Genomic DNA, 20,779 nt, shown 5'->3' on the forward strand with positions numbered 1-20,779 from the left:
TCTCCACCTCCCATACTGTCCTCTCTAAGTCACACAGGGCCAGCCCAGGTGCTAGAGAGGACAAAGATACATTTTCCAAGGTGAGCAGATAAGCAAGTCAGGTTTCCAAATGTAACTAGTGTTGAATTTTAGGGCTCTGGTGGGAAAAACACGTTAAGAGTGCAGGTCAAGCGGCTTGCCCAAGTTTATATAGCTAGAAAATCACAGAGCAACAACTAGAACACAGGTATATACTGAATCCTTACCTGGCCCCTATCTACATACAACAAGAATAACACAAATATATAAAAAGTGAGATCAGTGCTTTTAAAAAATTAACTTTTTATTTTGAGACAACTATGAATTCACTTGCAGTGTTAAGTGCCTTTTAAAAGCACTGGACACTTAGCACAGTGCCTGTCACACAGAAACCCTCCCTAGAAATGTTACCTATTAGGTATTAGGCAAAAGGGAAAGGGTGTTCAGAAGGCACCTTTGAGGAGTAAGAGTTTCTCTTTACCCAATGCTGAAAGTATGTACTCATACAATACCTTAAACAATCCTTCCAATGACCCCACGAAGCAGGTATTAATACTCTCATTTACAAAGCAAAAGTACTCTCAGGAGTCAAGTTACTTGTCTAAGATTTCTTTGGTCCAAGCATGTGCCAAAGCTGGGATTCAAATCCAACTATATCCAATTCCAAACTTTATCCTCTTTCCACATTGCTTCTTTGGAGGTAAGACTTGGGCTGGGCTTCAAAGACAAGCCTCCTGAATATAGACCGGTGGTTAAGAACAGGCTGTCAGTTCAGGTGTAGGAATAGCATGAGCAAAGATGCAGAGTAAGCAACATGTCTTTGCAGAGGGTAGTAGTTTAAAGACACTGGCCTGAATCAAAAGTAAATTCACACAGCAAAGACCAAATAAAAAGCTAAAGTGAGGGCAGGTGCCACAGGGTCCTGGAATGCTACTAGCAGCTACTGTCAATTATGTGGGTCACAACTTGATTCCCTTCTGCTGGAAACTCTAAGAAGAGGGGAAAGGCATCAGAAAATGAAGAGCCAGAAACCAGACAGCAAGAGAACTGCAGAAAGGAAATCAAGTTCTACTCCTAACTAGGTAAGTAGCCTTCGGGAAGTAAATTTCCCTCTCTGGGTTTCTAATACCAGGGACTGAACTAAAAGATGGTCAAGGACCACTCTAACTATGAACTTCCAGAAATCATTCTATTACCAAGTCATGTGAGCAAATGTAGGTCTGAGAAATGGGAGAGAGCTGCATGAGGGAGATGAAAATGAAGGTATTAAACGGGATTCAAGTTAATCTTGGGAAAAGACGGAAGATGGCAGGGAACAAAGAAAGGGAGGCTAAACCAGAACGGTACCAATGCTGGCCTGGCTCTTAACTTGCTGTGTGATCCTGGCTACATGCCAGCCTCATTTTCTCATCAGCCCAATGGACCTGGGGGCCCTATGTTCTGGCCTCAGCTGCCGACTCTCCAACCTTATCTCCTGCCTCTTTCCTCTTCACTGCTTCTGCTCCAGCCACACTGGCTGCCTTCTAATTATTCTACAAACATGCTCATGCATCAGGGCCTTTTCATCTGCTCTTCTCTCAGGTGGTAATGATCTTCCTCCTTAGAGAGGCCTCCCCTAGCCACTTTTTAACACTTTACCCCTGTTTATCTTTCTTCAGAATGCATATAGAATTACATAACTGATTTACTCATTTTTTGGGGGGTGTCTTCCCCATTAAAACAAGTTCCATAGCTGGGCACGGTGGCTCACACCAACAATCCCAACACTTCGGGAGGCCTCCGAGGCAGGAGGATCGCTTAAGCCCAGGACTTTGAGACCATCCTAGGCAACGTAGGGAGACCCTGTCTCTGGAAAAAAAAAAATTTTTTTTTAATTAGCCAGGTATGATGGTGCATGCCTGTGGTCCTAGCTACTCAGGAGGCTGAGGTGGGAGGATCGCTTAAGCTCAGAAGGTCAAGGCTATAGTGAGCCATAATCATGTGAGACCATCTCAAATAAACAGATAGATTACAGACAGACAAAGACAGACAGACAGACAGATAGTTCCATGAAGGCAGTCCTTGTTTTGTTCACAACTGTATCCCAGCTCTATGAGCAGTATCAGGCATCTGTTAAATGGATAACTGAATGTATGTAAGTATGAACACTGTCCCTAAGGTCCCTTCCAATGCTGGCATTCTATGACTGCCTTATGGGCTTGTGGGACTGGGGAACATTTCAGGAGTTCCAAGCCTAGGTAAGCTTAGGTACAATCTGTCCTTCTCGCTCCAATTTTTGATATTTGCTTGGCCTCAATGGTTCTTCAAATGTAACACACATACTACCACACAGCTATATACTTGCACAAATAGACAAATACATATCATCTAATTCATGAATTATTATTGTATGCTATGTGTGAAACACAGCACATACACAATAGCCTCCAATATTAGGTCCTTCAGAGTTGGCCCCAACTTACTTTGGTAACTTTATAACCCTAACCACAGTCCTATTCCTGACCTCTTATACTCTGGCTACCCTAGACTTTTCCCTTCTCTGAAACACATATATAAGCTTCTGTGCCTTTGTCCTCACTGGTCTCTCTGCTTGCAAGTAAGTTACAGTCTCCCCTTCACAATTACCAAATGCCTCATCTTTGAAGTCCAACTCAAATATTATCTCTTCTGGGAGGTATTCCTTCATCTCTCAGATGGTGGTCCCCTCCAAGCTCATAAAGCACTCTACATGTTTCCATTCAGAGTGATTATCACTATAGCCTACTTAGCTTCGTGTTCTTCTTAATCAACTATAGGCTCCAAAAGCCTTAACCATGTGTTTGGCTCCTCCTTATTCCTAAGACCTATTCTGTGCCTGGCACAAATGTTTATCAAATTGAATCTTAACATGGCCCCACAACGAAGAATATTTCCTAACCTTCATACTGTCCCAAAGATGGTTTCTCTAATATTCCTACCCACTAGTATGAAACCCCATGGAGCAGAGTATGAGGAGGGGGTTGGAGAAAGGACCAGAAAGAAAAAGGAGAAACAGTCTTTGCAAATATGCTAAGATTAGATTTTAGAGGTTTCATGAGAAAGGAAGTCATAGGAATAAGATCTGCATTTTAAAACCTATGGAGAGAGAAAAGGTTATATCTCAGGGTAAAGACTGGACATGGAGCAGCAAGTGAGTTGATAATTAAAACATTGTCAATGACAGATTATTAAGATCTGGCCTTGGGTGGTAGCAGTGGAGATAGAAAGATGGACATAACATATTCAGAGACAAAACCATATAATGAAAGCAGCTGCCTACTCTGAGTAGAACTGGCTCTGGACATAAACCTCCTCCAAGTGGAACTCTGTAACCTCTTTGTATCCAAGATGGTCCTGAGGGTGACCGCAAGCAAGAAAAGGGCCTCCTTGGCCATGGGAAGAAAAAGAAGCAAGTCTAGGGTTAGCAAACGTCAAATCCCAGGCCTCTGAGCAGGGCTGCAAGGAGAGCGAGCTCAAGATCTTGCTGATGGCTGCTGACTGCAGAAACCTTAGTAAAGAGGTCAAGTCTGTTTTCTGAGCAGAAAGCTGCCTTCCTGGGTTGGGATGGCTCTAGCTGGCTTTAACACAAGAGGTTCTGGTCATTTTTAGTGGTTGTATATCAAGGAAAATTATCTGAAATTTGGAAGTAAGGTGAAAAGATGATTGTGTGACCACTTAAAGTCATGTTAGACACATTGTTTATCATGCCCTGAGTCATCTGACACTCTTAGGAAATGGAATTTTGTTATTCTTCACAAATGATTAGGGCCCAAATGTTTTAAAGCTCTGTAGTTACAGGTTAATGTGTAAAAAACTAAGGCGGCACACCTTTTACATGCAGACAAAACAATTCTAAAGGTTATACTTTTGTTAGGACACTAATCAAAACAATCTTATTTCAGCAATCCTTCTTTCATTAACAACCTAAATCCAGTTTCTCAGTTATTCTTTTTCTGCTGGTTTCCACATTAATCAGTTAAACAAAACTTGACACATGCTTGCTCTATGTACGAGAATTATGCCCTGACAGAGGCACATACATTCACAAGCCTGCCTACCTCACAGGAACCAGATGTCATGAGGCAAGAGAAGCTTGACACCCAGGCACAGGATGCCAGTGAAATGTTAGAAGTGGTCACTTAACGAAATGACATAATGACATAAAGCTCAGGGTACTGAAAGGGATACCAGGCAGAGAATCAGGGTACCTGCCACTAATTCACTCTGTGACCTTGGCACATTACTCTCCTTTGCTGGGCTTCAATTTAACAATGACAAAATGGGAAAGTTGGTTCAGGTCAGTGTCCTTTTACAAAGGTGATACTGGGAACCCTGGAGGTTTAAGGCAGGTGCCTCAGGGGTTGTCTGTTTGGTTGGGGTTTGGGTTTTTTTTGTTTTTTGTTTTGGGACGGTGTCTCGCTCTGTTGCCCAGGCTGGATTGCAGTGGCTTGATCTTGCCTCACTGCAACCTCCGCCCCCCTGGGCTCAACCGATACTCCCACTTCAGCCTCCTGAATAGCTGGGATTATAGGCGTGTGCCACCATGCCCAGCTAATTTTTGTATTTTAGTAGAAACAGGGTTTTGCCATGTTGGCCAGGCTGGTCTGGAACTCCTCACCTCAAATGATCCACCTGCCTTGGCCTCCTAAAGTGCCGAGATTACAGACATAAGCCACTGCACCAGGCCAGCAGCTCTGTTTTGGATGTTATATGTTTAAAAAAGGGGTTACTATTTAAACTTGATGATTGTCAAAGTCCCTTCCCACTCTGATATCCTAAAGTTCCAGTTTTATGGCAATTGATCCTGGGGAAAATATAGAGACAAAAATATCTTCTATCACCCTGTGCCTAAAAATAACACCCTAGAAGGGGTCGAAATAGTCCCTAGCAACTGACTATGAATGAGGGAGGAGGGGAACTAGAGGGCAGAGGAAGGCTCAGAAAGGGACAGAGACTGAAGGGCCTGCTCCTTTTGCAACTGGAGACTGGGTAGGCCCAAGGCCAGGGAGAAAACCCTCTCAGAGAAGACTTAAACTCACTGAGATTATTAAGACTAAAGATTTAAACTCTAGCCCCTTGCTCTGCCACATAAAGGCAGGTTCCTTCAGCTTCTTGACAGTACAGTTTCTGAAGGTAAACTGCTTTGCAAACTGTTGAGTACAGATTTGAGAACCTATCAGAATAATCTTATTCCTAAAATCTTATGTGTGTACATGTCTTCTCTCCTGCCAAATCCCTGGAGAAGACTCAACATCGTTGAGGAGTACAGATCCTTTCTCTTTCCTTCCCTGTACTTCAGAGTTGGGCATACAAGCAGGAGTTATTGCTTGAAATACTCTCTCCATTTAACTTTGAAAAGGACAAGTATACTTGTTACTAGGGACTCTGTTCCATGATCATGATGGAAACATAGCCTCTCATTTAGTGCATAGAACTGTGGGCTCTATACCTGAGATCTGGAGAAGTTGGTTTGAGGCACAGCAGAGCAGAAGGCACAGAAGACACTCCTATTATGCTCAGGCCACCAAATGCCTCTTCTTGGGTACTCCCAAACACTCTACCCTCCTGGAAGGGCCGTGGCCAGAGGCCAGGGAGGCAGTATGATACTCAGGAAAGAGCTTACCTTACAGCTTAGTTGATGGGGTTAGGACTCAGTACAAACTCCAGCTCTTTCAGAGACTAGATATATGGCCTCAGTAAATTCATTTACTTCACTGAGCCTCAGCTTTCCCCTTTGGAGCTATTAATAGCTTAATGAGCTATAAAGATTAAAGGAGATAATCTATTTAAAGTACCCGTCACAATACCTGGCACACAGTATGCGCACAATAAATGTTACTTCTTCTCAAGAGGGAAAGGGAAAACTAGCAAAAAAACTGAATGTGATTCACATGATAGGTAGGGATGACTTGGGGATGAACCCCAGCCAGCAGCAGATCAGAGCTGTGAACTGCTCAGAATGGGAATGGGCTGATTTGGAGAGTCTGTTGTGCTATTCTAAGAGCATCTGGATCCTGTACCAGCCAAAGCAAATCAAACAGGAGTGCTTATGGAGTGCTTGTTTCTAAAACAAGTACGGGCTGTGTTATTGACATACACCACCCGGGAATTGAGAGGGCTGTTGGTGGAGACATTAAGAAAGCTGACATGCTTTCAGTTCCATTCTTTGCTACCATATCCATATGGGCACAACTGACCTTGGCTCTAGAGGAGGAAAAAAACTCTGGAATGAGACACAAGAGATCTGGGTTCTAGTGTGAACCTGAACAGGTGACTTCACCTCTTGGGCCTCAGTTTTTTCTTTCCTCTTCTAAATAATTCTGTGTGTGCTGAATCTATTATAATTATTACACTTTTAAATGATGATGATATGGTTCAGAAAGATTAAGCCAGTACTGGCAGGAACTGGAATTAGGGTCGGTTGTCAGGCTTGTAGTCTTTCTTCTCTGTTGCATTATCTCTCAATGTTAAATGAGGGAGTAGGCTAAGGTGAACCAAGGCATTTCTAGACGAAAACTGAATAGCCTGAAATTATAGTTTCAAGAGCATTCTAAATACTCTAGGGCTAGACTAAGCCTGGCTGTTTAAAAAGCCTTCTCATAAATGAAATCCTCAGTACCAAAGGCAAAACTAGAGTAAAAACACAAGAGCCATAAAAAAAGGGGCCAATGAAATTTCAGGAAGTTAGCCCTGAAGAGGCCCTTGGAGAATACACTGCCTAACTCATTTCTACAGATGGAGATATGGAGGATGCAAAGAGAAATAGCTTGACTGGGAACACCCAGTGAGTGGGTGACGGAGCACAATCTGGGTCCTATGCCTCCTGGTCCCTCTCTCACACTTGGTTACTCAGTTTCCAACCTTCTAGGCCATTACTATCTTCTTTTTGACATTTATTTTCCAAATGCTGGGTGACAGGCAGGTCACTGCCCCTGCAGCAGACTCCCAGCCACTTCTAATACCTCACTGTAGATAATGGCTCTTTGTTTTTAACTGTTCCTGCTGCAGCCTTAAGCAGGACTGCAGTTGAGACTTCTTTTAGGTCCCTGTTGACTCTTTGATCCCTTTGGACCACAGACCAATGTGCCTTGGGAGACACAGAACAGGAAGAAACATCAGCAATTATGGATCAACTTTCTACCTCATTCCCTTTGTAGAATTGAGGAAAAGGGGCCCAGGGATAAAATGCTTTCCCAGGTTTGAGTTAGTAGAACAGGGTTAAGAGCCTGGGTCGCCACATTCTCCTACTTCAATCTTACACTCAACACAAACAATCACTAGTGGCTGAATACCAAGCCAGGCCATGTATTTTCTTCATCATCTCCTACTAGCAACACAATCACCATATAAAGTAGGCATTATTCCCATTTTGTAGACGAGGAAACTACAGTTCAGAGAAGTTAGTCACACAGAACATAAATGCCAGATCAAGGACCCAAACCTTGGTATTAAAGAATATACACAACAGTGGGAAAGATGCAACTAATTAATATTCCGAAAGACCAGTTATAACACCACAGATATATTTTACCTCTTGCCCTGTGTACTCAGAAATGTTGACTCTTGACAGTTTATCTTAATTGGGGATATGGGAGGTGGCAATGATGGGAGGATGGACAGTGGAGACTCAAATAATACAATAGCAGATAATTCCAAAGAAGCAATTTCTGCTTTGTGTTAATAGGGTATTTTGTAAAGTAGGTTTTGAGCACCTCCTTCAATCTGTCCCATTAAGTAAGTTCCCTTTATTCATCTCTTACTTATCTCAAGGTTCTAGCACCACTACTGCTCACAGACCTTGGTTTCCTCAGCTGTTGTTTTCCAGCTGAGATTCTGTTCTCTTGGCTATGTTCTTAGGCTCAGGACCCTGTCTCACTGCCACAGCCAAAATTCCTAGAACCGCGCTCTAACCTATAGGTCCCTCTCCTATTTGGCTGTTCTTTTTGCTCTGGCCTGCTGTTCCAAAGGGACAAAACGTTCTTCTTTAATTTTAATGAAAACTGGGGAGGGAAGCAGGGGAACCCAAGACCCCGTAGAGCCCAAAGCCCTTTGCACATGCTATTCCTTTTCCCCCAAGGAAGCTGGACATTATTGCTTTCCTATGACAGCAATCCTTAAGCAGGCCAACTGTTTCTGGAAACCAAAGTAATAAAATACGGCCAAAATCCTTGGGTGGAGAGTGAATAGGAACAGCTGCTTCTTACATGAACTTCTCCGGCAGCCTCCCGCCTCAGATCCCTGCTCCGCTATAGAATTCTCTACAAGCCATCTGATGATTACACTGGCAGATAATGAATCTCCTGCCCTTTCTAAGATACCAGGTCCACCTTGGTCAAACATTCATCCCCATACCTTGAAAGATGATGATGCACTGCTACTGCTCCTAGACCTTCTCAGACTCTGTCCCAGGTCCCTATCACTATAATTACTAACATTAATAGTCTTATACATTTTTACACTATCTAATGGTTTTATATAGCACTTATCTGAAATGTGCTTTACACAGTAAGCTGGGTAGAAACTATTATTTCTTGTTTAGAGATGAGAAACCTAAAGGCCACAAGTCCCCAGCAAGCCCAGGCATTGCTTAGAGGTCCTCCCCCTTCAATGTTACCTACAGCAGCTGCACTGTAAGCCTTATTTACTGGAATCAAATCTCTGCTTAGAATTTCAGTTGTAACAGGCAAAAGAGGTATTCAGAAAGATCCCCCAAAAGCCACTGTGAAGCCTCTGAAGTCCACAAGGTGGGCAGCTTTCTTTTCTAGCTCTGTATCAGGCAACCTTCCTCAGGAGCCTGGGGGACCCTGGCTTGCCATGTGTCATCTCACTTCCTGCCACACCCCCCCCATTATGACTTACTTGAAGCTCAGTCTGCCTCACTCACTGCCTGCCCAGTGCTGATTTGGGGCAGGCAGGAGCTAGGCTGCAGAGCGCTATGGGTCTAGCCCTAGCACTTTCTCTGCCGGTAACACATAATATACTGTAGGTTGCTGCCTTTCCTATTGTTTCTGAATCAGGCCCGTTCTAAAGTTTGATACTTCTCCAGAGGCTGCTATATCAGAAGGAGCAAACTGATAGTCTACTGGTATAGTCAAGCCTGAAGAATAGTTTGGTTTGGGGTGTACCGTGCCTCAAAAATCAATAAACTAAGCCTTAAGAAACTAGAAAAGGAAGAGCAAACTAGACCCAAAGCAGCAGAAATTAGAAAATAATAAAAACACATGTAAAAGAAAAAATCAATGGAAAAGAAAAACAATGAAATCAAAAGTGGTTCTTTGAAAACAACGGCAAAATGAACAAACCTTTATATAGACTGACCAAGAAAAAAGATACGAATTACCAACAAATTAAGACAACTTGGGTGAAATGGAAGCATTCCTAAAAAGACACAAATTATCAAAAGTGACTCAAAATGAAATAGAAAATCTAAGTAGACTTAACAAGTAAGACATCTGAATTACTTTTTTTTTTTTTTTGAGACAGAGTCTCGCTTTTGCCACTCAGGCTAGTGCAGCGGCACAATCTCGGCTCATTGCAACCTCTGCCTCCCAGGTTCAAGTGATTCTCCTGCCTCAGCCTCCCGAGTAGTTGGGACTATAGGCACCCGCCACCACACCCAGCTAATTTTTTTTTTTTTTTTTTTTTTTTTAGTAGAGACGGGGTTTTACCATATTGTCCAAGCTGGTCTGGAACTCCTGACCTCAGGTGATCCACCCTCCTCAGCCTCCCAAAGTGCTGGGATTACCGGCGTGAGCCACCACGCTCCGCCAAATTAGTAATTTTAAACTCTTCCAACAAAGACAAGCCCAGGCCCATGTGGCTTCTTCACTGATGAGTTCTATCAAAGAAGAAATAATGCCAATCCTTTAATAACTCTTTCAGAAAACAGAGGAGGAGGGAACACATCAATTCATTCCATGAGGCCACCCTAATGCCAAAAGCAGACAAAGACACAAGAAAACTACAGAACAATATTCCCCAGCAAATCAAATCTAACTCCATATAAAAAGGATTATACACTACAACCATGTGGGATTTATTCTAGGAATGCAAAGTTGATTTAATATCTGAAAACCAATTAATGCAATATCATTGTAGAATAAAGAACAAAAACCATAAAATCAAAATCCAACATCCATCCATAATGAAACATCTCAATAAACTAGGAATAAAAGGGAACTTCCTTAGCCCGAACACACAATGGTGAAAGACGGAATACTTTCCTCCTAAAATTGTGAACAAGGTAAGGAAGGCTGTCTGCTCTTAACAATTCTATTCAACATTGTACTAGAGATCCCAGCTGGTGCAATTAATCGAGGAATTTTTTTTTTTTTAATGGGTGTCAGATTATGTCATTCCTCTATTCAAAACTCTCCAATGTCTTCCTGTTTCACTCAGAATAAAGGTCTACATGATCTGGTCCCTGTCTATCCTTGTGACTTCTCTATATTCCAATCTCCCCCTTGCTTACTTCATCTGTAGCCACACTGGCCTCCTTTTGTTCCTCAAACACAATAAAAACACTCTTATTTCAGGACCTCTGAACTTGCTGAACTCCATGCCTAGAATGTTATTCCCCAAAAGACATACATAGCTCACTACTTCAGTTCTTGCGTATTTCTGCACACATTTAATTTTCTGAGAGGCCTTGTTTAATAATCCAGTGTCTCCCTACTCCCTTATCCTGCTTTATTTTTCTTCAGATTTCTTTGTTTAACTGCTTTCCTCTACTAGAATGTAAACTACAGAAAGAAAACTATTTTATTCACTGCTATACCTCAAACACCTGAAACCGTGCCTAGTATATGATAGATACTCCAATACTCACTGAATACATAAATGTATATCTTCAAAAAGAAAAATGTATTTAGGAGAATGAATAAAAATGAGGAGTGGGGGACTACTAGCTCAAGAAACTGAGAAGGACCAGAGTTTTAGGTGCTTGGGAACGAGCCAATGTAGGAATTGTAATAGAAAATCTTGGTTTTCTGGAGCCAGATTCTTTTGGATTCTAAGCTTAGCTCTTCTGATCACTGCCTACACGTCCATCTCTAAGTCTCAAGTAATTTATAAAATAAGAACATCACCACCTACCTCCCAAGTTGCTATGAAAATGAAATATATTTATGTAGAGCACTCAGCATAGTGCCTAATAATATATAACAGACACTACAATTAATTTAACATTTTCTGATAACTCTGGCCTTCAAGAGAACTCAGAACCACCACAGAAATTACCTAGCCACACCCTCGCCTTACTGAGGAACATAGATGTTTGTAAAGGTGTTGTTCCTAAATTAAGTGCCCTCCAGACTGTTGTTTTAACATTTCTTTTCATTCTTCCTTCACCCCTCCCCTTACAGTCAGCTTTAAGCTCTCACCCCTAGCTGCTATTAATAAAGCAGCTCTTCCCCCCTTTTTGATATGCCGATTTTAATCTTGAGGGGGGATGGGGGGTTAGAAACCAAATGCTAAACTTGTTACAACATGTAAAAATAATAATACATTAGCACTGTGCAAATACTTAAGGATGACAATGCTTTACCTCCCCCTTGTTTTTCGGTTGGACTCTGGAAAAATGAGGCTGTTAGGTAAATAAGCTATTATATGTGTAGCTTATCATATATAAATGTATATACAATACACTTATTTACATGGAATCATTCATATTTGTTGTGTGTGTGTGTGTGTGTGGTTTTTTTTTTTTTTTTTTTTTTTTTTGATACAGAGTCTCACTCTGTCGCCCAGGCTGGAGTGCAATGGCACAATCTCGACTCACTGCAATCTCTGCCTCCCAAGCGATTCTCCTGCCTCATCCTCCGAGTAGCTGGGACTACAGGCGCATGCCACCACGCCCGGCTAATTTTTTTGTATTTTTAGTAGAGACAGGGTTTCACCACGTTAGCCAGTATGGTCTTGATCTCCTGACCTCATGATCCGCCTGCCTCAGCCTCCCAAAGTGCTGGGATTACAGGCATGAGCCACCACGCCCAGCCATATTTTAAGTTTACTAGAGCTTTTTCACGGGGCAGTTGTTACAGGAAGTATAAGATCCAAGCTTGGCCCCCAGGCCAAGGAAAGGCCAGAAGCTGTAGAACTTTAGATTAACAAGGCAAAAAGAAGTGGCAGCAAGAGCCTGGAGATTCAGACTAGAAGGGGAGGTAGGAGCCAAAACCCTCTTTGCACTCAGGCAGAGAGAAGAACAGAATGTCCATTGTTAAAACACAGTACAAAGAGAATGGTATACATCGTTGGCGAAGGGGGAGAGCAAAATGGTAAAAAAAAAAAACCAAAAAAACTGGAATGACCATGGCCTCCATAAAATGTAAGGCTACAGCACAAGAGCCTTTTTCACTAGCAGTAAGCAGAGGCAGGCAGGGGACCTAGGGCCAAAAGAATAGCCTTCAAGAGATGACAGCAGAGAACAAGGCAACATCACGGTGGGTGCCGACTCCTGTTGGGATGGGCTCTTGGAAACTACTGTAGTATCCTATGCCAGTAGTGCCTTGCAGCCAGGGTTCATGAGTGCAGTTAAACTTGCCCTCTGCAGCCCACACATTGCAAATCATGGCTGGCTGTGCTACCTGGCTTTGTCATCTGTGCCCTGGAATCCTTTTCCTTATGGAAAGACTGAGCTATGGGTAAGGCCCACAAAAGAAAGGCGGCGAGGAGGAGAAGGACATAGAAGATTTACAATGAAAATTTGCAAATGAAAACCCTCCCTTTTACTTTTGGGAAACAGGGTGGCAAACAGGTTGGGGACTGAGATTCCACAGATACTATTATAGTTTGAATGCTGGACTCCTCCAAACTGCTTGCTGAAATTAGGTCCCCAATGTTCAAGGCGGGACCTAATGGGAAGTGTTTGGATCTCTGGGGACAGATCCCTCATGAATAGATTAATGCTGTCCCTGGAGCAGGGGTAGGGGAAGTGAGTGAATTCTTACTCATTTTGTTCCTGCAAGAGATGGTTGTTAAGAGCTTGGTACCTCCCCTCTCTTATCATCTGATTTCTACTCCCCTCAGTTCCCTTTCCACCAGAATAGAAGCAGCCTAAGGCCCTCACTGGATGCAGACACCCAATCTTGAACTTTTCCAGACATCAAATTGTGAGACAAACCTTTTTTCTTTATAAATTACCCAACCTCAGGTACTCCTTTATAACATGAGACAAGCTAAGATAGACCTTAAAATGCTTTCTCCTCACTTTCTTGTTTCATTCATGCTGCTTTTACAATTCACAAAGCTTTCCAACTTGCAATTCTCTTCTGATTCTCTATAACATACCCGCATGGTTGGCATACACATAAGAGACATGAAGAGGCAAGGAGGCACTCCAACTTTACAAATAGGGAAATGAAGACTGTTCAGGGCACACGTTGAGAGAGAAGATAAAAACCCATGTTTCTTAACTTCAAGCCAGCACTCAAGTCCTTATCCTGTGACGGCCCAAGTGTTTAAGAGATCCCATGTGTTACAGATGTATTCTTCTTCTGGTCACTTTTAGCCTGGGCCTAGGCCTGCTTGAAGGTTCTTCCTATCTTTCAGTCTAGTAGCCCCCTCACTAGAAATACCTTTGCTCAGAGGGACCCCCAACTCCTACCTGCCCTGCTCGGCCCCTCAACTGAATCTCCTTTCTGAATCCCTAAGTCTGCCTTCTTGAACTTCATAAGAAAAATCAGAATAAGAAAAAAAAGAAAAATCAGAATTAGAGAGATTAGCTGCCCAAGGAAAGTCTGCCAAGTCAGGAAGAACAATGGTATTTATGGTCAGACTGACCTGTGTTCTAATATCAGCTTTATGGATTCCCAGGTGTGAATCCTGGGCAAATTATTTCAGTTCCTGAGCCTCAATTTCCTCATCTATAAAATGAGGTTTTAGAGCAGGTTATGGCGGTACACCTATAATCCCAGCTACCTGGGAGGCTGAGGCAGGAGGATCACTTGAATAACATGAGCCTAGGAGTTTGAGGCCAGCCCAGGTAACATAGTGAGACCCTGTCTCCCAAAAACAAAAACAAAACCCCACACACACAAAAAGGGATTTTGTCTACATTGAGATCAATAACATACTAAGTGCTATTGTGTTGATTTTCCTTCCTTCTCACCATCTGTAAGCTTCCCCTGACATCTCCTTCATACAGCCCTACTCTTATTGCTCCACTCTCACCATTATTTATATAACATTTTGCAGAATTGAGGAAACTACAGGATTTCCTGGAGCTGACCTATGAACTTGGCAGATCACAGTAAAAACTAAAGCTAAGAAAGTCTCTAAAGGCTGTGAGGTCATGTTAAAGAGCTTGTGGGAGAACAGGTATAGCTGCCAGGTCCCAGGATACCCCCTCAGCAGAAAGAAGCTAGCAGAAGCAAGAAGGAAGAAAGCCTGCTCTGCCTTATTCACGGAAAATGATCCCAGACATTCTTGTGGCAGCTCTAGGACAGCAGTCTCAACCTGCCTCCCAGTTCAGAAGGTTATCTTTGCAACATCCATTATTGGAGTAGGAGAGTAAACACCTATAAATTATCTGTACTGAAGGTAAAAACAATAGCCAAACTAGTTACCCTGTATCTTGGCCCAAGCTTGCCCAGAGCTTTCCCAGGCACCCTAACTCACCAGTAACAATGCTGAGCTTTGCCAGTTGTTTCCTCCTTTGAGTTACAGGGTCAACACCAGCTGCGTCTGGGAATAGGGCTGACCTATAACAGAGAGAGAAGTTCATTAGGGATGCTGCCCAGCACAGGCAGGAGGCATTCAAAGTTCCTGCTCTCACACATTTGGCATCCTAGCAAAGACAGGTCAATTATTTACACTATGTAATTTCAAGTAGTGCTAAGTGTCATAAAGAAAAATAAAGCAGGCCGGGTGCAGTGACTTATGCCTGTAATCCCAGCACTTTGGAGGTCGAGGCGGGCAGATCACCTGAGGTCAGGAGTTGAAGACCAGCCTGGCCAATGTGGTGAAATACCATCTCTACTAAAACACACACAAAAAATTAGCTGGGTGTGGTAGCAGGCGCCTGTAATTCCAGCTACTCAGGAGGCTGGGGCAGGAGAATCGCTTGAACCTGGGAGGCAGAGGTTGCAGTGAGCTGAAATGGCGCCACTGCACTCCAGCCTGGGAGATAAGAACACAACTCCATCTCAAAAAAAAAAAAAAAAAAAAGTAAAGAAAAGGAAAATAAAGCAAGGTGAAGTCTGTTTTAGACAAAATTGTCAGGAAGAGGCCTCTCCAAAGGGTGACATCCACAGAGACTTGAACGACATGAGGGGGTAAGACATGAAAAGATCTGAGGGAAGAGTGTTCTAGGGAGACAACAGCAAGTACAAAGGCCCTGTAGTCTTGGTATGTTTAAGGAACAAGAAGGCTAGTAATACAGCTAGAATACAGTCATAAGGAGAATGAGGTACATACTAGAGACACAAAAAAGAATTTGTTCTGTATTTTACATATGAGAAAACTAAGGCTCAGAGACTAGGTTACTTGCCCAAGATCAAAACAAGTCAAATGGTAGAACTGGGAGTGAATCTCAGGTCTTCCAGACAACTCTAAGTCTGTCTCATTTGTGGCCCAGGCTCCTCCAGGTTTAGATAACCTGGATTCTAGCTGATAAAAACTTTCAAGCACTCTGAGATTTATTTCAGGTTTCTGTGCTCAGCTCCCTCCTCTGTTGAGTGAGGATGGTAGAGAAATCCCTATCTATTCATTCCCAGGAATGTGGAACAGAGCAGACTCTGGAATAAAAATAGTAGCATATATCAGCACTGATGTAAACCTTTTATTTGTATTAACGCATTTCATCTTTACAACAATCTTGTAAGGTTGGTGTGTTATTTTACTAATGGGGAAACGGAGGCACAGGGCAATTAAGTAAATTTGTTCATTGCACAGCTAACAGATAATGGAGCTGGGATTTGAACCCGGAAGTCCAACTCCAGGGCTTGCCCTCTTAACCTCACATTACACGTAACAATTTTCAAAAGCAGAAGAAAGCAGGAAACATGTTCTCTTGTTCTAGTTTATATGGCTTAGAGTCCCCCATCCATCCATACCCAAGCCTGACATCCTCTCCATATACTTGCAGTCCAGGCTTTTTACTCAATACAAATTGAGTGACTCCGGAGTCCTTCAACCAGGTGGTTCCAGAGGCTTCTCTAATCTCTACTGTTAGAGATTAGATAACTACTTTTATCTAGATTAGATAACTACTGTTATCAAAGCTCTGATAATAACAATAGCTATTTAATAGGCATTTACTGCACAGTTGGAAACAGACTAGGTACTGGCCTAAACACTATTTTATTTCAGAGGGAGTGAAAGTTGCTCCAAGTCATGAGTGAAGGGATTCTGGGGGGCAGGCTCCAGGCCTGGAACAAAGCAGCAAACACAAGGAACCGAAGGATCTCTGCAGCTCTGGATCAAAGGACAAAAGCAAAGGCACCAGGGAGTCAGGTGGTAAGCGTACTGGACTATCGACACCTCCAATCAACCAGTCAACAAACTCAATTCATCTTCTATTTCCCAGCCTCCATGATTCAGAGAACAGCATAACCATCGTCCCAGGTACTTAGACTCCAAATATTCATGCTCTCAACAACTTTTTCTCTCCTTTCCCCATTCCCACAATTGCCAAATCCTTGTTGGCCGTTTTCTTCCCCCCTCTGAAAGCTCTACATCCAAACCATTCTTTTTTTTTTTTTTTGAGACAGAGTCTTGCTCTGTCGCCCAGGCTGGAGTGCAGTGGCGTGATCTCGGCTCATCACAACCTCTACCCAACCCCAACCCTGGGTTCAAGCAATTTTCCTGCCTCAGCCTCCTGAGTAGCTGGGATTACAGGCACCTGCAACCGCACCCGGCTGATTTTTTGTATTTTTAATGGAAACGGGGTTTCACCATGTTGGCCAGGCTGGTCTCGAACTCCCAACCTCAGGTGATCCACCTACCTCAGCCTCCCAAAGTATTCTTTATTCCTTACTATGTCAACTTCCTCTGGGTGCAAGATCACATTATCTCTTGCTTGCACTACTGGAATATTTCTTAAAATTTATTGACATTACAAGGGCAGACTGTTACAGGAGTCTCTTCCCTGGTCTCTGTTTCACTAATCTCCCCCACCCCTCCTGCTCCAATCCATTAGACCCACACTGCCAGACTAATAGTTCTAATGCCACTTCTCTGCTCAAAAAAAGTGATGGCTCCCAGTCACCTTAGCCTTGCTCTTAGGTATGCTATGATCTGGTCATCATCCACCTTACTTTCCACTGTGGACTTTCCAGCTCCCATATTTTGTCCATACTGGTGTCTCACTGGAGTCACCATTCTTCATTTATATACATTCGAACCCTTCTTAATTTTCAAGGCCTAGTGAATCTATGATGTTATCCTGAACCCTTTTCTCACCACTCTCTCTGCCATGTTCTTGAAACATCTCCAGCTTGTGGCTATATTCATTTCTGACCTCACCATCAGCTAAGGCCTCAGGAATACAGTACCCATTACCCTTCTTCGTAGAAATTCCTACTTTTTCTGAAGAATGGACACCCAGTCAATTATAAGATTTCTTTTTTCTTTTTAAGATACGGTCTCACTCTGTTGCCTAGGCTTGAGTGCAGTGGTACAATCTCAGCTCACAGCAATCTCCATCTCCTGGGTTCAAGCAATTCTCCTGTCTCAGGCTCTCAAAGTAGCTGAGATTATAGGCGCATGCCACCACATCTGGCTAATTTTTGTACTGTTAGTGGAGATGGAATTTTACCATGTTGGCCAGGCTAGTCTCAAACTCCTGACCTCAGTCTCCCAAAGTGCTGGGATTACAGGCATGAGCCACCACACCTGGCCAATTATAAGATTTCTGTTTCCATTCCCCTACTGAGTCTGGATCTATCTCCCAACAAGAGACCTGAGTTCTAATCTGCATCTCAGATTCCTCATCTGCAAAAAGGGAATTCCTATACTGCCAACAAAGAGATTTGATGATCACATGTTTTTATCAATGTGATAACAGGTAAGGAAAAGGGCAGAGTTAGAAGAGTTCCAGCCAGGTCTTTTATAGTTCTTCTTGCAAGCTGAAAAACAGAGCATGAATCTTCTATCCAATTAGTCAAAAAATATTTCCTGATATTAGCTGTACTGGTTGGCTTTGCTGTGTACATAGCTCTGAGTGAGAGGTTATGGAGGATGCACAGATGATTGAGAACACTCCTTATCCCTAGGCACATAGCATTCAGGGTAGAACTATGGTGTCCCACAAAAAATTACTAAGACTATTAGGGAGGATCCAACAGTTCAAAGAATGTTATGTATTGTCAAAGTGGATAAACAAATCAGTCTGACCTAGGGTTATCTCAGAAGCTTCACAGAAGCAGCAAAGATTTAAGCCAGGCCTTGATGCAGGGTGACAGAAAGACATGGGCTGCTACTACTGTGCCTCAGGCATGAGGCTGGGTGTTAAAACTATTAATCCTTATGATACATTGTGAAGTAGGTGATAACGGCCCATTTTACAACCAAGGTAACTAAAGACAGTTGAGGCTAAGTGTGCCATTCAAGGTCAAACAGCTAGTAAGCAACAGAGCTAGAATCTGAATGCAGGTCTGCTTTACTTCCAGAGCCTATACACTCTCATGATCTGCCTTACTTTATTACATAGCAACATGAAAGAAGACCAGATAAACTAATGTTCTTTCCATCCTCAAAATTCAATGATTTGAATGGGGGTTATGGGAGGAGTAGGGGTTGTGTGCTCACTGCTGCTATGTCTTCTCCATAAGATTGTGAGCTTATGACAGGATTAGCGTCTTATGGGCCATCATATGGGTCTTGGGTTATGTAGGATTAGGGTCTTATGAACTATCTGCCAGGATCTCCATCAGCCTAATTATCTGACATGTGAGTAACTAAAGGAATAAACAAAACTTGCCCAGCAACTCTTATTCTGAGGACTAGAAGTCAAGTCCAAAATCTCAAGCTCCTTATTCAGTCTCGGCCCCAGTATCTATACCAAACAACTAACTAATGTGTTGGCTTCAGATGTCCTTTTCCCATTCTTGTTTTCACAAGTTATGGGAGAATTGAGCAGAGAAAAGGCAGGGAGCAGAGAAAAGAGAATAGGAAAGGGGTGAAGGGAGAACTGGTAAGAAAAGAGACACCTGAGCAAGTTTAAAATGGCCTAGGCTTTGGAAAAGATCTTTTTCCTTCTGGTACCAGAACAAAGAACTTTTATTTAAAAGAGAAGCAGCAGGAATTCCTCTTTATAAATGTTAAATGAAGGGAGTTTGCCTATCCAAACTCCAAACTAAATCTGCCAACAGGAGGTAATGTGAAGTACTTATCGACAAGCTCCTCAGGGCTCCCACCCTCAGTCCTCACTATTGCCCTGCCTCAGCCCAAACTCTGCCTGGTTTAGGCTGAAGCCTGCTGAGGTCAGAAGACAAGGAGGTTCTTCCCCTTGTCACTGCTTCCTCCTCTACCAGAATTACTCCAGGCTAACAAGCCCTGGGAGCATATCCTTTCCCCAACAGCTCCCCGTCATGAAAGCTTTGTTGAAAAACTTTCCTTATGCCCCCGCCCCACCCCCACCAAAAAAAAAAAAAAAAAAAAAAACAGAAATCTACTGCTGGAGGCTGGGGAAGAGAGCCAGGAAGTGAATGAAGAGTGAAAATTATGAGAAGCCTGGGTCTGGACATCAAAGGGTGGGGAATCAAGCAAAAGGTCTGGGACAAGAAAAAGGGAGCATTCCTGGGGTGGGGGTGAAGAGGTTTGACAGAAGAAATTATCTCCTAAATTTGTAAAACAATTTTTTTTTAAATAGCATGTCCCTATAGAACCCTTGCGGATTAGAGTAAGCAAGCTATAGGACCTATAGGAAGACTGGCTGAAAGAGGTGTTGGCCAGATGAGGTAGCTCACATCTGTAATCCCAACACTTTGGGAAGCAGAGGCAGGAGGATCACCTGAGGTCAGGAGTTTGAGACCAGCCTGGCCGACATAGCAAAACCCCGTCTCCACTAAAAATACAAAAACTGGCCAGGCGTGGTGGCTCATGCCTGCAGTTCTAGCTACTTAGGAGGCTGAGGCAGGAGAATCACTTGAACCCAGGTGACAGAGGTTGCAGTGAGCCAAGATTGCACCACTGCACCCCAGCCTGGGCAAAAAGTGAGACACTGTCTCCAAAAAAAAAAAAAAAAAAAAGGTGTCACTGAAGGGTATCTTCCTCAGGAGAGAGGAAGAGAAAGGGAAGCTGGGTTCTCTAGGCCTCTGGAGTGGCAACCACACGCAGGGAGTAAAAGACTGGCATAAGGCAAAGGCACAGGGCAAATGGCCCTCATCCCACAGGTCAATTTGCCAATCTATTTGATAGTTGTGTTCCAGCTGCCCCCAACTTCTCAGGCTCAAAACTGGTTCAACCCTTCTGTAAAGATTGCTTATTCCAGCCTTGACTAAACCACATGGTCTTACAGTTCTCCCAGATTCCTCCCTTCACAAGAATACCTGACCTTGACTCTTGTGACTGGCTCTATTGTATGGTTGCCTATGCCAAGGCATAATAAAACAACTGGCTGTGTTGCTGTGGGAGTTTAAAAAAAAAAAAATGACCTCACAACATAATAGAAAATATAACCAGGACACAAATTGGCTCAGTAAAACCCTCCCCTACACCCAAACAAAGACAGCTGTCAGGATGCCCAGTGTATCAAAAAGCAGGCCCTACAGGACAGCTGGTTTCTTTTTTTTTTTTTTTTTTT

The 20,779-nt window shown here is 43.0% G+C and overlaps 1 protein-coding gene across 7 annotated transcripts in view; it reads right to left on the reverse strand.

Moving 5' to 3' along the window:
• Positions 1-20,779, reverse strand: part of RALY (RALY heterogeneous nuclear ribonucleoprotein) — an 87,141-nt gene that overhangs the window by 32,922 nt on the left and 33,440 nt on the right. For 5 of the 7 annotated variants that reach the window (XM_032295216.1, XM_032295215.1, XM_032295210.1 and 2 more), the window contains exon 2: positions 14,653-14,735. The exons of the other annotated variants lie outside the window; for them this stretch is intronic. The gene's annotated coding sequence lies outside the window, so the exon portion shown is untranslated. The remainder of the gene's footprint in view (positions 1-14,652; positions 14,736-20,779) is intronic. 7 annotated transcript variants of the gene reach the window in all.

Source organism: Sapajus apella, unplaced genomic scaffold (assembly GCF_009761245.1).
Source record: "Sapajus apella isolate SASKATOON/1434 unplaced genomic scaffold, GSC_monkey_1.0 scaffold33, whole genome shotgun sequence".
In the NCBI taxonomy this organism is placed as follows: domain Eukaryota; kingdom Metazoa; phylum Chordata; class Mammalia; order Primates; family Cebidae; genus Sapajus; species Sapajus apella.